Raw genomic sequence first — 20,573 nt, 5'->3', positions numbered from 1 at the left:
AGAGTAACCTCACTTTTACACAATCAAAACCTCACTTAAACTGTACTTAACATCAGGGACTTTTTCCCCCGCTTGAATGTCCAACCCTCCAGCAGATGAGTTTGCAACCCTCGGACATCAGACATTATTTGCAAGCAAAAAAAGCTCGGAAAATTGCTTAATAATGCATACTAAGTGGAGTGGCCCTTTCCTTTTTTAAAGCCCTGTGCGCGCCATGGAAAACCCATCAAAATTAACCCACAACGATTGCCAATTTTCCTTTATTGAAGATGTTTTTCACACAACGCACTCTCCAGCAGAAGCAGCAGCAGCACCAGCACTTCCTGTCGCCTCCATCTCTGCTCTCATTTCCGCTTCGAACAGCCGCTGACAGCTTAATGGCCAGCCGTCCCTCTACCGACTGCTCAAACATTTAACACACAAAAAATGTGAAAATAAAAACGAGAAAAATGAAAGGAAAATCTCTCTGTTTTTTATTTGAATATCGCAAAGAATATTCTTTGTAATCATTTGATTTACGGACAGGGGGCCAATGTTTCTCCTCCCTCATCATCGCACATTTTTCTAGCACTTTTATGCAATCTGCCAAATGAAATTGTTTGTCAATGGTTTAATTTTTCATCAGCAAAATGATTTTCCATGATTTTTTCATGATTTAATAGGCGATATATTTATGCATTTATTTGATGATTGAAATGTGGGTGAGGAAAGTTGAAGGAGACAGCCAGAGGAAAGCATTTTCGACTTAATAGAGTATATAATAAAATGCCAGCTACTAATCCCGTTAAAACACGTAAAGACTCAAGAAATCGGGATCATTTGTATAAAGAATGGTCATCACTATTTATTTTCCAAATCTGATGGAAATCGGACAATTGTTATATCAATAATTGAGTGCATAAACTAAGAATAATCACAGGGTAGCATAGTGTCTAATCCAACCATTTCGACTGCTTGATTGTGCAATTAATCAACAAGCCCCACAAAAATGTTTAAAAATTCAACTTGAAAATATTTCAAATTTCATATTTAAATTCCTCTACAAAAAACGTCTCTCCATCAGCGCCCATTCTCTATATATACATATATACACACAATACACTCAAACAGACATTTACCCTATAAACAGGGAGATATTATAGTTGGTCCATCAATTTATGGTTACGTTGAGTGCTTTTTGGAGATCAAAGTGAAGGCAACAGGCAGAGGCAGAGGCCGAGGCACATATTGCAATCAATTTCTTCGTTTCGCTCGCTAATGAGCTAAATTTGATTTTATTGAGTTGTGCGGTGGGCGATGGCATTGGTTTTCGGGCATCCAATGCTGTTGGTCGAGTGACGCAAAGACTTCCTGGGGAGAGATGCTGAAATGTGTCTGAAATGTTGAGAGGATGTCTCTCTCAAGAGTTTGCTGAAATGATTCTTGCTTCGGGTTTATATTTGTTTGTCTTTCTGTAATATTTGCTTTTACATTATTTATGCGCATAGATCTTCAACTTTATAGTGGGATTTATATATTTCGATTATCTTAAAGGTTCAGCAGTTGTGGTTTTAAGACGGATTTCGTCAGCTCTTTCTAAGGAAGCTCTTTCTGAAATATTAAGAAATGTTTTCGTATTTATGTCTGGATTGTTTCCCAAAGGTTTTTATGCCTTCTCTTGTTCTCTGCCCAAATCTCTCCCGAATATCCAATCTTTGTGACCTTGTTTAAGCGGTTTTCTCCTAAGTTTCTTTCCCCAGCAGCCTGAAATGTAGGCTCGTAAACATTTCTCTCCCCAAATACGGAAACCTCTCTCTGTGCTGTGTATTCCCCTATAGTATGTACAGGCCGTTCTCTGGGCAAATTAATAAATTAACTTCCTTGTGTCATAAATCATTTCTGTTCTGCAGAACATTTTGCGCCATTAAGCAACGTCGTTGGCTGCCTGCCTGCCTGGCTGACTGGTTGGCTGGTGTGGTTTGCCTCCTTTTTGCGGTGCTTTTTCACTTACCCTTAAACCAAAGAATGAAGAAATAGAGTGAGAATGAGGCAGAGACTGAGACTGAGAGTCGGAAGGAGCTGCCACTGCCCAAGAAACCGCAGAGACCCCCTCGCAGACCATCCCATCATCATCATCTCCCTGCACATTCCATGGATTTCATCATGAAGGCCTCGCTCGTGGCATAATCAACGTGTTACAGCTGCTGGCTGCTCCATTTGGGGCCATAGGCCTACTTGGAAACCTGCCATAGACCTTCTTCCCAAAAAACCCTCCCCATCCAATCATAATTTGTGCTTTACATAAATTAATGACCAACCCCCTTTTTGGGTGAAATGGAAGGAAGTCTGTTTTTGATTTCATTCCAAAAAAACAAAAAGATGATTTAGTAGAGGTGGAAAATATACAAATTCCCTTAAAGGTAGGTCTTTTGCTGCTGTCCAAAATTTCACGGTGCTACTTTCTCTTTTAGGTGCTATCCTCCTCATTCTGTGGAGGTGCTCCCTGGTACCAACTTCCTTCTTCTAGTAGTTCCTCTTCAGTGGTTTCCCTATGGTATCCCTGAATCCGTCGTACTACTTCCTCTTCAATGCTTCTGTTTCTGGGTCTAACTTATTTCCCACCCCTTCCACTGCTGCTCCCTTCTGCCACTGCTGCTGCTCCCTTCTGTTGCTCCTTTTGCCACTCCTTCTGGTGCTGATGCTGCTGCTGCTCCTTCTGTTATTTACACACTCCCTCATGTGTTTTATGGCATGTTCTTCTTTGGATTTTGCCGTATGATGGGGGGCTGCTACTGCTGCCTACCCGCTTCAAAGATTTATGAGTTTGTCCTTGGGGTTTATGTTTTTCCTCCTCTTTTTTGGGGCAGGGCTTAAGCATTTGTGTTTGCCTCTTAACTTTAATCATACTTGTAGTAGTTTTCCGGTTCAGAAAATGTCTCAATAAGAAAACCAAACTAATTTCTTTTCCCCCAAAATGTTTGATTTTTGCTTCAAATTGAGTCATTTTCTTTTGGGATCAAATCAATATCCGAGATTTTCCCTGGCTGTTCCCCATGTTGTAATTGTCGTAAACTGGGCTCCCCCCCGACCCGTCAAAAATTAACGATCGTAAAAATTAGACACAAAAATCATAATAAAAATGCATTCATAAACATGAAATACGATGATGATACGGGGGTGCCGTGCCCATGGGGTGCTATCTAGGGGTGATGGTGTTGGTGTGGGAGGGGGTTTGTCTAAGTCCTCTATTAAAAGCGCATAAAAATAACTTTTTCCTCGGATTTTACGAGGTCTAAGCCCCAGGCATAACCCCACAGAGAGCGAGAGACACAAAGAGAGACAGATACAGTGATACCCCCATCATCATCGTCATCATCATCATGTGGTCTCTTCTCTCTGTGAATGTGTTTGTGTAGCAGCAGCAGCAGCAGCAGCAGCAGGGGTTGCGTGGCGGGACCCCTAGTGCATTTGGTTGGGTTAATTAAATGACGCCAGTGTTTAGTTTTTGTGACCGAGCGACTGCTGTTGCACACGCCGCACACGTGTTGGCAATTGTGCGGCATGACGGGGAAAATGAATGCACTTTTCCTCCTCCTCCGCTCCCCCGCCGCTCTTCAAACTACTCCTCTGATGGCGCATGAAATGGTTTATGGATGGCATTGAATTAGATGGATGCTCATAAATGGATTAGTCCAAAGCGTTTCCCCCATTTCGAATTCATATTTCATAATTTTCTAGGGGATTTTCACTCGAAGTGCTCCAAATGAGTCGCTCGATGTGTTTGCCTTTGGTTTTCTAGTTTGATTAAAGAGATTATTTATTATTTTTGAATACAATTAAAAGAGAAGTGCTCCAGCAGGCACATAGATTGAATTCCAGGTGTTCAAAGAGCCAAAAGCGCGTTTTTCGCAGCTTCGACTGGCTAATATTTATGATTATTATTTATGTATAATTCTGATTTTGCAGTTTTCTTTTCTTTAAATTATACCAAGTTTTCCATTCAAACATCCCAAAAACTCCCAAGTAATTCCCGTTTTTGACATTCCATTTCGCCAATTAAAAAAAGAAACAAATGAAATCCTTGAAATTTTCAACATTACTCACACGATTTGGAGCCAGGCAGGCCACTCTGAGGGCTCTCTACCTCGTGGCGACAGCTGTCAATCTGAGGCCCAACCCAAAGCAAAACCCCCCATGCCCCGCTCCACAACTGCACAGGCAATGTCCAGCCGTCATAATTGATGAATTTATGGCATTTCTGAGAAACGAAACGAACATGGGCACACGAGGCATAAGCCATGGGCCATGAGGCATGAGGCCTCCTCCATCAATACAAAATGCTACTCGAATTATTCGTCTTGTATTCCGCCCGTACACCGCGTACAAATCTCTTTGTTTTACTTTGTTTCTGCGAGACTGCAAGGCAAACGTGCGAATTGCTCAATTCCTGGGCTGCCTTTTCCATTGACCGCAACCGAACAGAACCGACACACAGCACACAGAACGGAGAACAGGGAACAGAGCACAGAGCCGTTCCAGAACAAGAGAAATATGTGGTGTGTAAAACCGACAAAACTCATTTTCAAATTGTTCAACGACTACGTGACTTCCGCGAGAAATAATATCGAGAGCGTGTGGCTGTGCGGCGGAACCCTTTTCGGATGGCTTAGAAGTGCAATGAAAATGCAAGGAGGTAGGGATGGGCATGAATGTTAGCCAGGAGAACTACTAATAAGGAAAAATGGTTAGCAGAAGTCTTTATGTCTTAGACTTGATGATGATTCGTGATGATTCTGCTTACTCTAAGCTAAGAATAACAATGCACATTGTGAGCCATTGAAGAAAGAAAGGATTATGACCAGTTATAAGAAAGTTTTACAGAGATTTGTTATGTATTTTGGTTGCTTAAGCTTTTCTTTAACCATTAAATCTGGAATTTTATAGGTGTCCCCAAAGAAAAAACTTAAATATTTACCCTTTAATTTAAATATTTCTACATTCCTTGGAGGATGAGTCTTCATTTCCGCCTCGACGCTCTCTCTCCGTAGTATCCATATCACACACAGACATCAGCCATAATGTTAATTGCATTTCATAATTGTACATCCCCCACCCGCCGCACATCAATTAACTCTCGCACAAATCATTTATGATGATTAAAATCAACCTACCCGAATCAGCAGGCAACATTTAACTGTCAGTTATTTATGCACTTTTAAATATTCAAATCGAATTGGCAATTGAACGAATCGAATCCCACATGCCCCTTAAATGTTCATTGTTTTCGGATACTCTGACATTAAACGGAACGCATCGAAATGTCTTTTAATTAAAAACAAGTTTTCGTTACGCTCCTTGATTGTTTCCCTTGTTTCTTTTTTGTTTTTGTTTTTGATAAATCTCATTACCAGAGACCTGAGGAAGAGTGAGAGACACGCTGCCCAGACGGCTGCAAAGTTGACAACTTAAACAAGACACAAAAAGAAAAGAGTTTTCCAGTTGATCTTGAAGTTTTTATCTTCCACCACGAGAGTATTTTCGCAGTAGGTTCTTGTTGCTTATGCCAAACACGTGTCTGCCGCCTTAAATTCCACAAAAGAAAAGGCAGAGAGACTCATCCTTCACTCCTGCTGCTGTGGCGCCTGGGTTTTCCTTTAAAAAGCAAAAACTTTTTTCATTCACTTGCAACTTTATGACTGTGCTGCTGCGCCTCCTTCCTCTCTAGTTTTCGTCTCATTTTCAAGTGGACTGTGTGGCCATAAATCTTATGTTAATTTATGCTAAAACTAAAGACCAAAACAAATTTCTGTATAGCCAAATATTTTGTTACCAGTTTTTATGCCTTTTGTCGACGTTGTCGTTGTCGGTTGTGGCTCTCCAGAGCTGCTTCCTCCACTCCACTCCACTCCACCCCACTCAACTCTTGACTCTCGACTCTGGCGCTGCCTCGCCTCTCGCCCCCTCTGGTTCTCCCGCTCTGCCTCTCTTCGCTTGTCATAAAGAAATTTTAATAATGTGCGGCGCCAAAAAAGTTTGTTTTTGTTGTAGTTTTTACGAGCCGCAGCGACAACGGAGGGGAAGGAATTTTGGGTGGTATAAAAGTGTTAAATTCAAATGAGCATCGTGCCAAATGACTTTGCCCCCACACCAGTTTGGTGGGTCAACAGGGCGTATGTGTAATTTGTAATGTCATCAATAAGACATTCCAGGCATTCAGATTGCATAATGTGTGGTACATTCAACAGATACCCTGTAATCAAAAAGAGGTATGCCAAGAATGCTAAGATCTCAGTGGATATAAAAGCTAGAGCAACCGGATTTTGTGTGCTGACTTGTGGGAGTGCATTTGCAATTTTTTAAACGCCCTCAGAAAAAACGATACAATGCCAATTTGGCTGAATTTTTGTATGGAAGAGCTATTACTTTTTAACCACAATAATTTATAATTGAACCCTTTTATTTCTTAAATAATAACAAAATGGTTTTTCTCTTTAATTCCAGGCATTTAACCATCAAATATTTCAATCTGTAAGTAAACAAAAATATTTTCAAATACATTTGATGTCAATAAAACTCTCGGTTAAACAATCATGTGCAAAAATCTATTTGTTTTAGCATGAAATGAGAAAAAAAGTTCAATGTCAACAGATTTATTTGCCTATTATTTATTTTGTTTGTTTTTAAATAAATTCATCATTTAGATACATTTTTGTAGAGTTTTTGTCAACTTTTGCGCCACAAAACTTTAAGTTGAAGTGACATTTGTGGAATTTTGGATAAAATTGATACATTGAAAGTGGAGCGGAACGCTTTCTGATGTCTTATTTATTGCCTTATAAATGGTATGCTATGGATTTATGTAAAAACAATGAAAAGAAACCTCCTCCATTCAGTTGATTGAATCTTTTTCTCAAAATAACAAAACTTTGAATTTTATGGAACCATCGGCTGGCCTGCTCTCTCTTTTGTGGGATATTCCCTGCGTTATGAGACTGACCCACAAATCAAGAAGCATTAGGCGTCTGTCTATCTGTCAATCCCCGACCAATGGCAAAAGGCATTCAGCTATGTAGATCTCTCGCATACATCACAATATACACACACACGTATCCCATGGCATATTCCCCTCTTTGGCTTTGGGGCTTTGCATTTTCTCTCTTACCATTTTAATGATGCGCATAAAATCCACAAAATCATTTACACAAATTAAAAGTTAACTCAGGCATAAAATTACCAACTTAACACCCGCTGAAAAGAAGGTAGGGAGACCTGACCAGTCTTCGGGCCACTTCCAGTCCAGAGTCTGTCTATATTTCTGCCCTCGTCCCCTTTACTCCCCTTCTGTATGTTGTCTGGACAACAAGTTGGCTCTCCACTTTTTCCCACTCTGCATTTTTCTTTTCATTAAAATTTCCTGCTCGGCACCTTTTGCTTTTCTCTCTTTTCCTCCGGTTTTCTGAGCGAAACCTGTCGCTGTCCTCTGCCACATGCCACCTGACAACCGTGTCCATCGTTTTATGTAATTTGCAAATTTTCTAATTGTCGCTGGAAATTTTAGCCTTTGGCCAACACTTTGTGTGGCAGTTGGCTGAGGAGAGTGACGTCCGGCCCCAGGAATCGGAAACGGGTCGCTGACTCTCCTTCTGCTGGCCATAGGGGGAGGAGGAGTGGGTCTTATGGGTGTGTTCTGTGTGGCATAAAGTAGGTCAACTCGACGCAAAAACTCAATTTAATTGAAGGTGTTCATTTCAATCCGTTTGAGTTACGTTCTCCGTTCTCCCACTTCAGAACTCGACTTTAATTGCAATTAAGTTTTGGTTTCGGTTTCAATTTTTTGTTATTATACGAAATTTTTGTGGCTGCGTTTTTGAGTCCAAGGCCTTGTGTGCCCCTCATGTCTTGTGCAAGCAAATCCAATTTATGCATAGAGCTCTTCAACAACCAGAGATTTTTATGGTTTTTTATTTCGAGTGCACTCTCGTATGAGTATGTTTCTAATGAATTCTACAACATTTCAGTATGGGATAACCCAGAAATAAACGAGTGAAAAAGAGAACCGAATAAGCTGAATCATTAGGAATTTGTTTGCAATTTCTGGTGAAGTTCGAAGCATTAATACAGCTGGAACGCACACAAGTTGTGGTTTTGGCAATATGAACACCTGTTTTACAAGTCCTAAATCAATTAAACTGTAGAATATTTTTGATAGCCTTGTTAAGACATAAAGCAGACTTAAATTTAGATTTAGACTTAGATTTTTCCAGCCTCCAGACTCACTTTTAAAGCGCAAATGTTGACACTTGAACTCCCATTGATTTACTTGACTTGGCAGATAGTTTTTGCACTTCCTGCTCATACGAGGGCATCACACGTTCGTCTAATTTCTGGCCACATGCTCTTACTGGTTATTTATTTATTGGGCTGACATTCATGCCGCCCCATAAATAATTCACAATTCATTGACATATTTTTATGAATATAACTTCCGATCGTTAAACATGAGGCATATAAAAAAGAGGCAGAAAATACTGTGTGTGTTTGGAGGGACGACGCATCATATGATACTATCAGCATCTGTCTGCCCCTTGAATCCCTCGTTTAAAGTCCCTGCCTCGCCCTCTCCACCTATCTGTAGGGGGTGCAGAGAGCCATTAAAACAACATGAACGCATAATTTAATTTATATTTTTTCAAGCGTGTTCTCTCGCTCTCGACTCTGGGGCGGCGACACTTCATTGTTGCAGAGATAAACAAACAAGAAGGGGGGGGCCGAGGCCCCCATATATGCCCCATTCACATTGGCATCCTCCTCCTCAGATCCCGGGCTCATCGTCAACCTTTTCGGAAATATAATCACAGCATAAAAATCAATTCCGAACGCGTGTGTGCAGAGAGCAAACAGACAGACAGAGCAGCGGACCAGAGACGACCCCTCCGCATCCACCCTGCCCCCATCCGCGATTCATTCCATGCCACCGCACAAAAATGTCACACATTTGTTCAACATTCGCGAGTCTGCAAACGGGTTGCCGTAACTGTGTTCCCCAGCTCAGGCCCCTTCATTTCCACCGAAAATATGATGGAAAAAATGCCTCGTGTCGTCCTCTGGATCCTCCAGGAGGCATCAGCTAAATAAACAGACTGCGGATGGGGGAAAATGCAAATAAAAATACGTGTAGAAAACGCGCTGGGAGAGCGCCAACGATGGGCAGAGAGAGATGAAAGAGGTGCTGTACATGAAAATTCAAAGTTTACTGCCAAGCCACACTGGGAAAGAAAGAGATTAGTTGAAAAAGGATCTAAGTTTCAGCAATATCTTTAATATTTAACGTTTTGAGTTCTCGTTTAGTTCATTAAACTCTATTTTGTAAAGGGTATTTGTCGAAAAGAAAAGAAATTGTAGCGCGAAAATCATAAATAGCTGAGAAAAACGAAGTCAGCGACTGGCAGGAGCCAAGTTAGGGCGCTTGAGGCGCAAATAGGCTGTCAGCCGTATACCAAATATCCCCCTTCTCCATACCTAAACCCGCCACATGCCAGAGTCCTACATTGCCACATGCCCCAATCCCCTCCTCCTTTCCATTCTAAAGACCCAGATGTGTGTGTGTGTGTGTGTAGGCGCATTAATATGGCCAAAAAAAAAGGGAAGAGCGGGAGGGAAAAAATGGGAAATACTTTTTTGTGATTTATGGGAATGTGTGAAGGAGCCCCAGAGATTTGCTATAAATGTGTACCGCTCTGCCCCGGCCACCACCGCCCTTTCCGCTCTGGCCCTCCGGTCCACCACTTTGCCGTGACATTGGGACACACACAAAAATGTTTTACAAGCAATTTTCCAGCTGGTTTTTATGTGTATGTGTGTTTGTGCATTCGTTTAACTATTTTGGGGGCATAAAATATGACAACGACCCAGGGCCTGGCTCCTCCATGATCCTCCATTTCAAGAGCGCCTTCCTGCGCTCCCTGCCTCCTGACGAATCTATAAGCCAAATTGTTTTTGCCCCATCGACAGTTTATGGCCACGTGTTGTTGGAGCAGCTTCAAGTGTGTGTTGTGTCCTTGTGGTTGCTCTCTACATTTCAGTGCCACTCTGGCTGTTCTTTCAGGCTGATCCCTCTGCCTCTTCAGCACATATTCTGACTTTGCTTATAGCCTTTTAAAATCGGAAATAAAGCTTAAAAATTGTGTTTGTTCTTGATCTGCACCAATAAAATGTATCAAAAAGGGTATCTACAGCCTCGTTTTGATATTTTTTTTGCATTTGAAGTTGGAGTATGGAAAATTTTTATATTTTTTTTAGCTCAAGGCAAGCGCTTTTGGCAAAAACGTTGTCATCAAGTGCTTTAGACACAGTGAAGACTGCCTATGGGTGATATTTAGCAAAATGAAAAGATTCAAAGAGGCGATACCCTGGAAAAGTGTTAGGTTTTCGGATAAAAAGAATATTTCTATATACCATAACTATTCCTTTAAAGTTTGCACTGTTTTGTAGTACTTACAGCCCCTTGAGGTTGTTTTTTTCACAGCTGACGCTTTCGAGTGGCATAAATCTTCAAAACATCATCCAACATTCAACATTGTATATGGGTTCGTGTCTTTTGAGACTCTCTCTACCAATTCTGTGCGGTGTCTTTCCAAAACGCCAAGTTCAAGCGGCACTTGTCGCGGATTTTAACAACTTTATACAATGGGAAGAAATCTACTGCTACGCAGAGAGAGAGACCCAGAGAAGCAACTGTTGCTGGTGGGGATGCTGTCTGTAGATTGTCTGCCACTTGTAAGCAATTTCAACTGTCAATAGCAACAAATTTGTTGTTGCTCGAAATCTGAATACGAAACAAAACAAATAAAACAAAAAAACTGCTTAGGTTGACACCCAAGCGGCTCTAATAGCTCAGAGGAAAAAAAACCGCCTGCAAATGGAAACTTGTTTTCGGCTTCAGGCCAGTCCCCAAGCTGTTGTACGAACCTTATATGGCATATGGCAAACCCATTTGCTGATTTCGCAAAACCCCAACACCGACAACGAGGCTACTAAAAATATGTTTTGTATCTTTCTGTTGCTGTTGGTGTTGGTGTTGGTGTGGAAAGGCGCCAAGGCATCCATCAGCAAACTGTGACAAATGTCCCCATGTTTCACGGTTGGTCTCAACCCTTTAGGGAAGCTTCTTCAAATCAATTTACATGGGAATGCCGTAAGCATTCCCCCCCATAACTAAATCATTATTTATAGGGCCCGCGTTGCGAGCGTCGGTAACCCGTAACCCCTAACCGGATTCCTCTACCTTCCTTCTTCTTTTTACCGCTTCCTTTGACCGCAAATAATTTCATTTTTTCAGCCCCCTCTCCTCGCTCTCTGTTTCTGCTGTACCTCGAATATATTTTCAACAGTGGGTGGAGCTGTGAATATTGGCCATTAAATTTATGCCCCAAGATAATAACACAAGCGGCAAGTCGTTATAAGTACAGGGCGGGAGGGGGCAGGCAACAACAAGCCTGCGGAGGATAACTGCTGGATGCTTGCTGCTCCGGCTGCTGCTGCTGCTGGATGGAAAGATGCGACGACTAAAAATAAAATTATTGCTTGGCAAAACTCGTCTCGAGATGCAAAGCCAGCGATAGCTAGAGGGAGAGAGAGAGAGACAGCCAGGGAGTCCCTGTCCTGCCTGCTCTTCAGGTGGCAACTGCGCTGGCAGGGCTGATCAGAGGTTGAGGACTGAAGGGAGAGCGAACAGAGCGCTTGGACCCTGAGCACCTTGGCCAATTACCTAAAGCCCCGCAATGCCGTCCCTCCAATCCACCATACATCTCTCTCTCTCTCTCTCTCTTACTCACACATACATTTATGTGTGTTTGGTCTTCTCTAACCACAGTGGTTCAAATGTTGATTTGCGAACAACCGTAAAAGTTAAGGTAAACAAATGATCTCTCGGCACGTCGCAAATTACAGAAGAACTCGGAATACCTCAAAGCAGAAGAACTCGATCACCAGAGTGTGTGCTGTGTGTTGTGCGAGTGAGTGGGAAGAGCTACGAAATGGAGTGGAGAAATAGAGATAAGCAAGGAGTAACGGGAGCAGCTGGCAAAATAGCCTTACAGTTATCTGTATTTTCATGTATGTGCTTTTAATTTTTGTTTACAAATTTACTGGAGACAATCTTATGACTTGTCTTACAAAAGTTTGCCGAAATTAGCATTAAAGAAATTGAAGAGAGAAAGAATTTAAATAAGCATAAATAAACATGTAAGTGGACTACAAAGGTGCCCCATTTTGGTGGAATTTCAGGCTTAAGAACAAACAGAAATTGTAGCCATTCCCTGGAACACTCGTACTTCAAGCTTCGTGCACCACTGTACCGCCGGTGCCGCTGTCCAGCGGACTTGTTTTGTATCTGCTTGCAACAATATTTGGTTGCCAACTTTGCGCAATGTATCAACAGCGTTTAGGCTGTGTTGCAGCAGCAGCAGCAGCAGCAGCAGCTTCTCTGCTGATTCTGATTCTGCTTCTGCGGTTACTTCTGGGTTTACTGGGGAATCGTTTGGAGTTTTGCCTGTGTTTGTGTTTGCTCTTGGGCTGTGGAGCTATGGAGCTGGAGCCCTAGCTCGGACTGTGTCTCACTTTTTGGTAAATATGTATGGACAGAGCGATAGCTGGCGAGGGCCCTTGGCTAGTAGCAGGAGCCCAGACCAGCTCAGCAGCCTGACTGCTGCCACATCCTTTGGCTTAGTTAACTATGCAGTCAGCCGCCTTTCGTGTGTTTTGCCTATTGTCTCGCTATCAGAGATATTGCCAGAAGCTTGCCTTAGCCCGTGCCCCTGCTGCCACCCCTGTCTCGCTCGTTTACCTCTTTTGTGTTGCTGTTGGTATTGGCCAACATCGCAGGGAGGAAGGAGATGCACAAAGTCATCAGCATCATCGTCTACATCGTTTGCAATCATCCTTTGGCTACAGTGCCCCCAGCGGGCAGAGCTGTTTAACTGTTTCCCATGCCCACCCGCTAGTTCTGTCTCTGTACACCGCTCCAGCTGACTGTGTTTGGTATGCAAACAGTGCTGGCAACTTAATGAAATTGAAATGAGCAAATTAGACAACGCTTGTGCAATGGGCAATCAGGGATTTCGCAATGCGACTACGAACAGAGAGAGATATCATGAGAAAAGCAGTTAAAATTCTTCAAAGAAAGCAACTTAGAAAAGCTTTCACCGTCCTGCAAGATCAAGAACAAAACAAAGCAAAGAGAGACCCCCATTTACATGTCCCTTCTTCATACAGAAAAACTCAAAGAAATCCAATGAATCAGACGGCAGAAAAAACTGCACATCTTTCTTTCCATCTGCCATCAGCCCCAAAACAAAATCATTTGAGACTGCATTTTTCTGCACTAGCCAAAGCCCCCCATAAATCTCTCATCTCAATTTCTCAACTTAGCAGCAGCAGCAGCAGCAGCTGCCACACATGGAAAAACTAGTCTAGCCATTAGGACACTCCACCAATAAAAAAGTAAAGAGAGAAAAAAACTACCCAGCAACTCCCACAAATCGAGCAAATAGTGGAGTAGCAATGTGGAAAGAGAAAGGTGAAAGGAGAAAGAAGCCAACTCACATGTCATGGGAGTTTATTCGCAGTCTCCAGGAGACCGACACATACCGATAGATACAAACATGAAGCATGAGCCATGACGATGAAGGATGGAAGGCAACGAAAGGCAAGAAAGGATATTTATTTTTTCTTTTTTTTCCGAACTGTCTGCATCATTGAATTGGCATTGGCTTCCAGCAAATTGATGAATGGCCAATGGCCCTGTGCCTCAAGTGGCAACAGTTTAGAGCCAAGAAGAGGCAGAGAAGAGTCCGCCCCCCAACCGGGCAATGGCATTTTCCACTTGACAAGTGGTATGAGGAAACTCTCATTAGTTGAACTCTTCTTCTGCCTCTGATGTTGCTGGTGCTGCTGCTGCCGCTGCTGAGTCGTGCCTTTGTTTAATGAAACTTTAGCACAAGACAAAAAATTAAACAGCTCATAAAAATTTATGTTAATTTCGTTTAGAGCCACGGAGAGTTGCAGTCTGTGGGGACGCAACTGCATGCGTAATGAAGTAAACACAAACTCTCCCCTTTGTCCCTTTGGTAGCTCATTAAAACATCACGAACAAATCAAAAATTTAAATAATGATTAACGCCAGCAAAAGCACACAAACAGGCAGCGCCCTCTCTTCCATCTATCCACCCACATCCACATTGAAGCGGTGCTGACTTCATGCAACAATTGAGAATTTCCACGAAAGATGCTGTGAAAATGCAGTGTGTAAACATTTAAAGCAAACAACAAAGTGCTGTAGTTTTTCCCCAGTCAGTAGGTGGGGAGACATCGCGTCGTATGAGCAACCGTCGAGCAATTTCTGTTGATTTATTTGTATTTATTTTCCAGTCAATATAAACTATGTGAATTTCTACTGCACATAAAAAGAGAGACAACACGAACCTGATTCGGAGTTGGGAATGGAAATGGAAGCAGCACACGAACCAAATACTTTCAATAGGATTTTCCCGGAAAATGCAAAGCCAAAGAGTTTTGTAAATAAACAGAACTTTGAAATACATTCCAGGGCTCTAATCTTTCCATGGAAAGAGACATCGCTGTTGTCGTTGGGGAAGATTTCTCTATTGATTAGAGTCTCTTGGGTATAAACGATTGATGGCTTCTTTTTTTTAGTTGTCGGGGGATAATCGTTTGACCAACTCAAAGAAAACTTTGAAAGGGAAGTTTTGTTGGTTTGAAATGTGTAGAGGAAAGTTCTTGAATGCATAAAGATTAATCAGAATATTATGAATTTGAGTTGTGGAAAAGAAAGATTTGATTAAGTCATCTTTCTGAAAAAAAGGTCTACCACCAGATTCCACTTGCATCTGTGGTAAAAAGAATGATGCCCACTCTTGGAGCCAATCTATTGGTATTCATTTTGAAATCGAAGTCAAGTCTAAACTCTGTGGGTACTGTTACTCTCGCGACCATCTCCCAAAGGCAAATGAAGCAGAGACCTCTACCCTCACAGAGTCAATAAAATCCCTCCAACTTCCTTTCATTATTTTCCCCCCAACCATGCTATGGTTGGCCATGCCCTTTGTGTATCTCCCTTTTGGGATTCCAGTAATTACCAGACAACATTTTCCTGCATATTTACTCACAAAAATAGTTTTAAATATAAATTGCAAGCAGAATTCATTAATCTCTGGCGCTCCCACAAGAAAACCGCCAGGCAATAGTTTTTGGCTATGCATTAAAATTCCTGGTGCTGTGTAATCTACTAGAAGCACGTTACCTGCCAGAACTTAAACTTGCAACACACACACACACACAGGCACACACCAACACTTACACTGTTGCAGACCTAATCTAAAGCCCTGTCTGCGGGGGACTGTCCCCCTTTTCAAAGTCATTTGCCAAAAGCTGAACAGCAGCAGCAGCAGCTCATCAACACCTTTAGTCGGCCATTTTTCAACCAAAGGCGATAATATGGCCACACAGGCTGAAGCGATGGTGGCACACACACACACACACACACACACACAGAAAGAAAGAGAGGGATGAATAGATAGAGTGAGAGGCAAATACGCAAAAGCTCGAGCGAGCGTCGTGCACACTAAATCCACTTAAATTAATTGCAAAAGGTGATTACGTTGCTGTTTTGCCTGTGGATGGTGCGGACTTTTTGCCTGGCAGCAAACAGACAGCCAGCAGACAGCTGAGAAATGAAGCCAGGACCCAATACCCAGTGGCCCACCATCCCACCACCCACACCGTTCTCCCAGCCACGCAGGATATCAAGAAGCTGCAGCAAGAGGCAGCGAGGAGCAAACGTCGCCATTTCTCTAATGCCAGCGGGCAATGGCAAACACTCGACGACAGGCTGCAAGGCTCTCTGGATAGATATTTGCAGCCAAGTCCTTGGTCCTTGGCTCCTAGCTCCCAGCTCCCAACACCCAGTTCCTCTACCGTCTCCTACGCTGCCAAGTGTTTGCGCATATCCTGCAAATGTTGCAGGTGGGAGGGCAGAGTGGCAGTGGCAGTGGCGGCTGTCTCTTCATTTTTGCAAAGTAATTTGCAAAAGAGCCAAGCGAAGGACCAGTGTGGGACACAGGACACACACAGCGTGCGCAGTGAAGACAGTGGAAAATCTGGTTGGAAGGGCGGGGGAGCGGCAAGGAGAGGTGGTAGGGATAACAGAAAGCAAGTGCCGCCAAAATGCAGTCAAGGATAAAACGGGTAAAAGCACACAGGATATGCACAGGGATACCAATAACAGGAGATGAAGGCGGAATACCTGCTCAAGGGCCATCCACCCACCCATCCACAATCTTTCCTTGCATGCTCCTGCCACTCTCCCTCTCTGTTTCATCTCTCTACCTCCCACTGTTCTACTGCTCTTCCACCTCTTGTTCTCTCTCTTTTCTTCCTTCTTCCACTCCTCTTCGCTGTTTTTGCGCGACAAGGTGTTAAGGTGTCTCGAAGTCGTTATCTGTCGTCATCTGCATTTGCCTGCTCGCGTTTATGCGTGCTCATAAATCATGAATAGAGAAGAACACGAACATAGACATACATTTTATTTAGCTTATTTATTTCATTTAGTTGTTTATTTTATTTGGGGAAATTGTTTGACATTAAAATGTTCTTTTTAAACTTTTTTTATAAAACAAATTATAAAAACTTTGGCCAAAATGTTTTATGTTGTATTAGTTTGCAATTAATTCAAATTGTATTAAAAAATATTTTATCTTAGTTTTTTTTTTTTTTAACAAATTTATTAGTAATATTAAACAGCTCCTTTTCCACATTTTACTATGTATTAGTGTTACTATTTGATGTTACTATTTAAATTTGGTTTTAAATATTTGATTCTTCCAAAAGTGACCAGTGACCATAACAAAAAGCGTCACAACTTCTCTGGCTCGCATAAACATGTTTCATTAGTTCCGTTGCTGCGTTGCTGCCTGTCTTGCCATGTGGAATGAGCTTCTGTGTGCTTAAAATGTCATTAAAGCACAGAAAGGAAAGGGCGTGAGACTACAAGGAAGTCCTGGACCAGACCACACGGCCAATCCAAGGATCTGCGTGGCTGACTGGCTGGCAAATTTACGTATTCCCCACTCGACAGCCAGCCTCTACATAAAGACCATCGAAGATGTCTTCGACTTTCGGTTCGGCAGTTCGACAACGTAGATAAAATTCAAAGAAAAGACAAGGAGCCACTTTCCGCCATTCCATATCCTTAATCAGTGTGCCGCTGATTCCAGCCACCGCCGCCGCCATTCCCGCCACCGAAAAGCTTTCCCTGGGCGATGATTCCTTTCTGGTTTTTAGGGGGGCGGAGGGTGAGGTGGAAAATTTATTGATAATTGATTATTGCTTCGTTAGGTCGCATTTAAGGCGGAGTTTTGTGTGGTTTCCTTTGCTTGTTTGTTGTTGCAAATTGAAAATGCAAATTGCCCAGATGATTGCTCCACCGGATTGCTCCTCCCTCCTACCACTTTCAGAGCTCGCCCCAGAGCTGCCTCTCCTCACGATTGCAGTTGGTGCCTTTTGATGTTTTGCCGGCACTTCCTTTGGGGAAAAACAAATTTTCATAAATTTTTAAAACAAACACACGAGCTGGAAAGAAAGGAAAGGAAAAGAAAAGAAAAACTGCGGCGAGCGAAAAGAAAGAGACAAAACTCCCGACTGCGGAAAAGAAAGCAAAAGCTGAGTTTCGAGTTGAAGCAGGGGCTCGGAGGTTGCTTGTTTACGCCATTTTATGGGGGGTACCCTGTAATGAAAATAATGTTTTCGGAGTTACATTAGGAATATTCCTGCTAGAAAATGTTCGCTAAAATCTACAGCATTCATTGGTGGCACAGGGTATACCCATTGTGCATCAATCTCTTTGGATGTGTCTACAGAAAATATATGACATGACCTAGGAAACATTTGCAGAATGTCAGGAATTTACTTTGAGCAGCAGAAGGCGCCTCCCATCTACATCTAGTAGCTCTCTATGCTGCAGCCCGAACTGCTCCTCCCCAGGGTATGCCCATTGTCTATCAATCTCCAGCATAAACAATCTATTTGTATGTATACAATTTTTTATCCCAGAGCCTTTGTTGTTTTGGCAGGACGTAGGACGTGCCTATGTGCATTGCTTTTGCTCACCTTTTGAGCTTTTAAATTATTTTCCAAGCACGTAGCTTCTGTCGGCTGTTTGCGTATTTAAACATGGCCCATAGAGTGGGGTGGTGTGGGGGATGGGATGAGTGTCAAGGAGTGTAAGAAGCGCGTAGATGGCAGCGATGGCGGCATTTGCTTTGCATTTTCCTTTAAAAGGATTTGCGCAATTTGCGTTTTGGACGGTGGGGGCGGGAAGGGGCTCTCTGAGAGTGTGAGCAGCGGGGTATGTGATGGGACCGGGGTACGGGTTGTTGACAGACAACACACAGGCGTTGAGTGACGAAGGAACGAAGGCAGGACCTAGGACATGCGGCAATGGCGGCGTCGGCGGCGAGCTTTGTGTTTGACAATGTCCTTGCTGATGTCGCGCTCCCAGCCCCCCTCTATCCATCGCTCAGTACGTGACTTGCATTTCATTTTTTTGCAACCAAAGACCCAACCCTCAACCCTCAAACCGCTCCCCAGAAAAGCGGGGAAACTCGTTAGTAATTTACCAAAGAGAGATACACAGATACAGAGATAGGCGCGAAGGATATGGCCAGAGACCAGGGTAAAGTTGCACGTTTCCAAAGCAATCAAACGCTCGTCTATATTCATATGGGGGAAAAGCACTTGTGTGTGTGCGTTTGTGTGTGTGAGGCGCAGGAAAAACTAAAAATATAAATCCCCGAAAAGAATCAGATTTTTTCTCCTATTTTCCAACTGCAAATAATTCCATCAACAGTTGGTAGGAGAATCCACACACAAAACAGAAAAAGAATCAAGAGAAGCCAAACCCGAAACTGCAAGGGCAACGATTGATAGCCACTTGAAGAGCCGGCAGCAGCTCTCTGGCTATGCCTCAATGGTACTGCCAGCTACACTCAAAGAAAATTCGAAATTACGAGAACCTTCAGCTGAAACCAAAAGCTGCCAAGTCTGTAGGCGAGCAAGTTCCAAAGGTGAGGATTGAGCAGAAGACTGGGGAGTAGATGAACTCGAAGAATGCCTGCAGATATCAAGTTGAAGCATAAACCTGCTAACCAGAACCTTCTTAACCTAAAGCTGTGGATGTAATGCACTCCCTGGGAACTGTAGGCACGGAGTGCCTGATACCGAAAATTGAGCGTCGAAGCCCTCGAAAACTCCTCTTGAGATGTTTGCTCATTTTGCTATTCATTGCCATATTCTCTCTTTATAGTAACTACAATTTTGAACAAAACTAACTGAAACTCTCCTTCGTTTCTCGCTGTGTGGGCACCTAGTCTGTAGGCTACATTGCATCCCAAATAAGAGAAAACAAAACGCATTGGGCGGGCGTTTGGGCACAGTGGGACACATAGACACTTACAATAGAGAGCGGAGTCCCTGCACAGCATGTGCCCCTCTCCAAAAACTGCTGCTGTGTGGTGGGGCAACGGGGCGGGGGGTTAGGGTTTTTGGGAGGCTTTTTCGTTGTGGGGGTTTATTCAATCCTTAATGGTCTCAGTCGCAGCCAACGAAAGAGTTATTGAAAATGTTTTATTGTGTGCATTTGATTGCTGTAAGTGTTGAGGTCGGTCTCTCCATCGATTCCAGTCTAACTTATAAATATTTCAATAACATTTGAAGTGCGCCTGCCTGCTGGATAGCTGGCTGCCTGGCTGCCTAGCTGGCTGCTGCTGCCAACTCCCGCCCCCTCCACCGAAATGTAAATGCACTTTCCATTGTGTGCGGGTGTCTAGTGCTTTGGCACTCCAGACCATTGGGACCGAGCGAGCGGCCATGGCACTTGCCATATTTGGATTACCCATCTAAAAATCACAAAAAATACATATCCCAAAATGCAATCGGCTGGGCAGCGAGGTTTATGCGTTAAGCAGCTCGGGAATATGTTTTCCTGATTTTTGTTTTGAAGTTTGAAGCAAAAATGTACAAAAATCAGATCTGATTCCCCTGATTATGCCACAAATCCATATGGTTGCATATAAACTCGAGCTTTATTTGTTATTGCTCATATCATGATGTTGCATGCCGCATAAACGGCCACCTACCATCCGCTTGGAGAGTCTCTCTTTGGTGCGATGTGTGCTAGCATTTGTTAGATGAATTCTATGGCACGTTTCGATATGGGTTCGATATGGCAAACACTTTTGTGTGTGTTAGCATGGGCGAGTAAAAGAGAGAGAGAGAGAGAGGGCTTTAAAAACTTTCCACAGAGTTTTCACCCATCGACCAGCCCCTAACGATTCCCTTTCCTCTCTATGAACACACGTCGAAGCCTTTGGGCCTGGCCCAGAAAAGTTTAACTCAATTACGAGTCGAGTCTCGACACACGTGACTAACTTGGGGAATGCTGTATCAGATGAGAGGTCGAAGGTGGGTTTTAGGCGAGTGACCCGCTTAGCCGGCCAGGCGAGAAGCTGGAGCTGGCCGAA

The 20,573-nt window shown here is 43.0% G+C and overlaps 1 protein-coding gene across 1 annotated transcript in view; it reads left to right on the top strand.

Annotated features, from left to right (window-relative positions):
• The window catches only part of LOC117895721 (frizzled-2), a 96,417-nt gene that overhangs the window by 30,369 nt on the left and 45,475 nt on the right, over positions 1–20,573 (top strand). The window contains exon 4 of the mRNA XM_034803578.1: positions 6,481–6,507. The gene's annotated coding sequence lies outside the window, so the exon portion shown is untranslated. The remainder of the gene's footprint in view (positions 1–6,480; positions 6,508–20,573) is intronic.

This window comes from Drosophila subobscura, chromosome J (genome assembly GCF_008121235.1).
Source record: "Drosophila subobscura isolate 14011-0131.10 chromosome J, UCBerk_Dsub_1.0, whole genome shotgun sequence".
Classification (NCBI taxonomy): domain Eukaryota; kingdom Metazoa; phylum Arthropoda; class Insecta; order Diptera; family Drosophilidae; genus Drosophila; species Drosophila subobscura.
The sequence above is the reverse complement of the archived record's forward strand: the minus strand, read 5'-3'. Positions and strand labels throughout refer to the sequence as shown.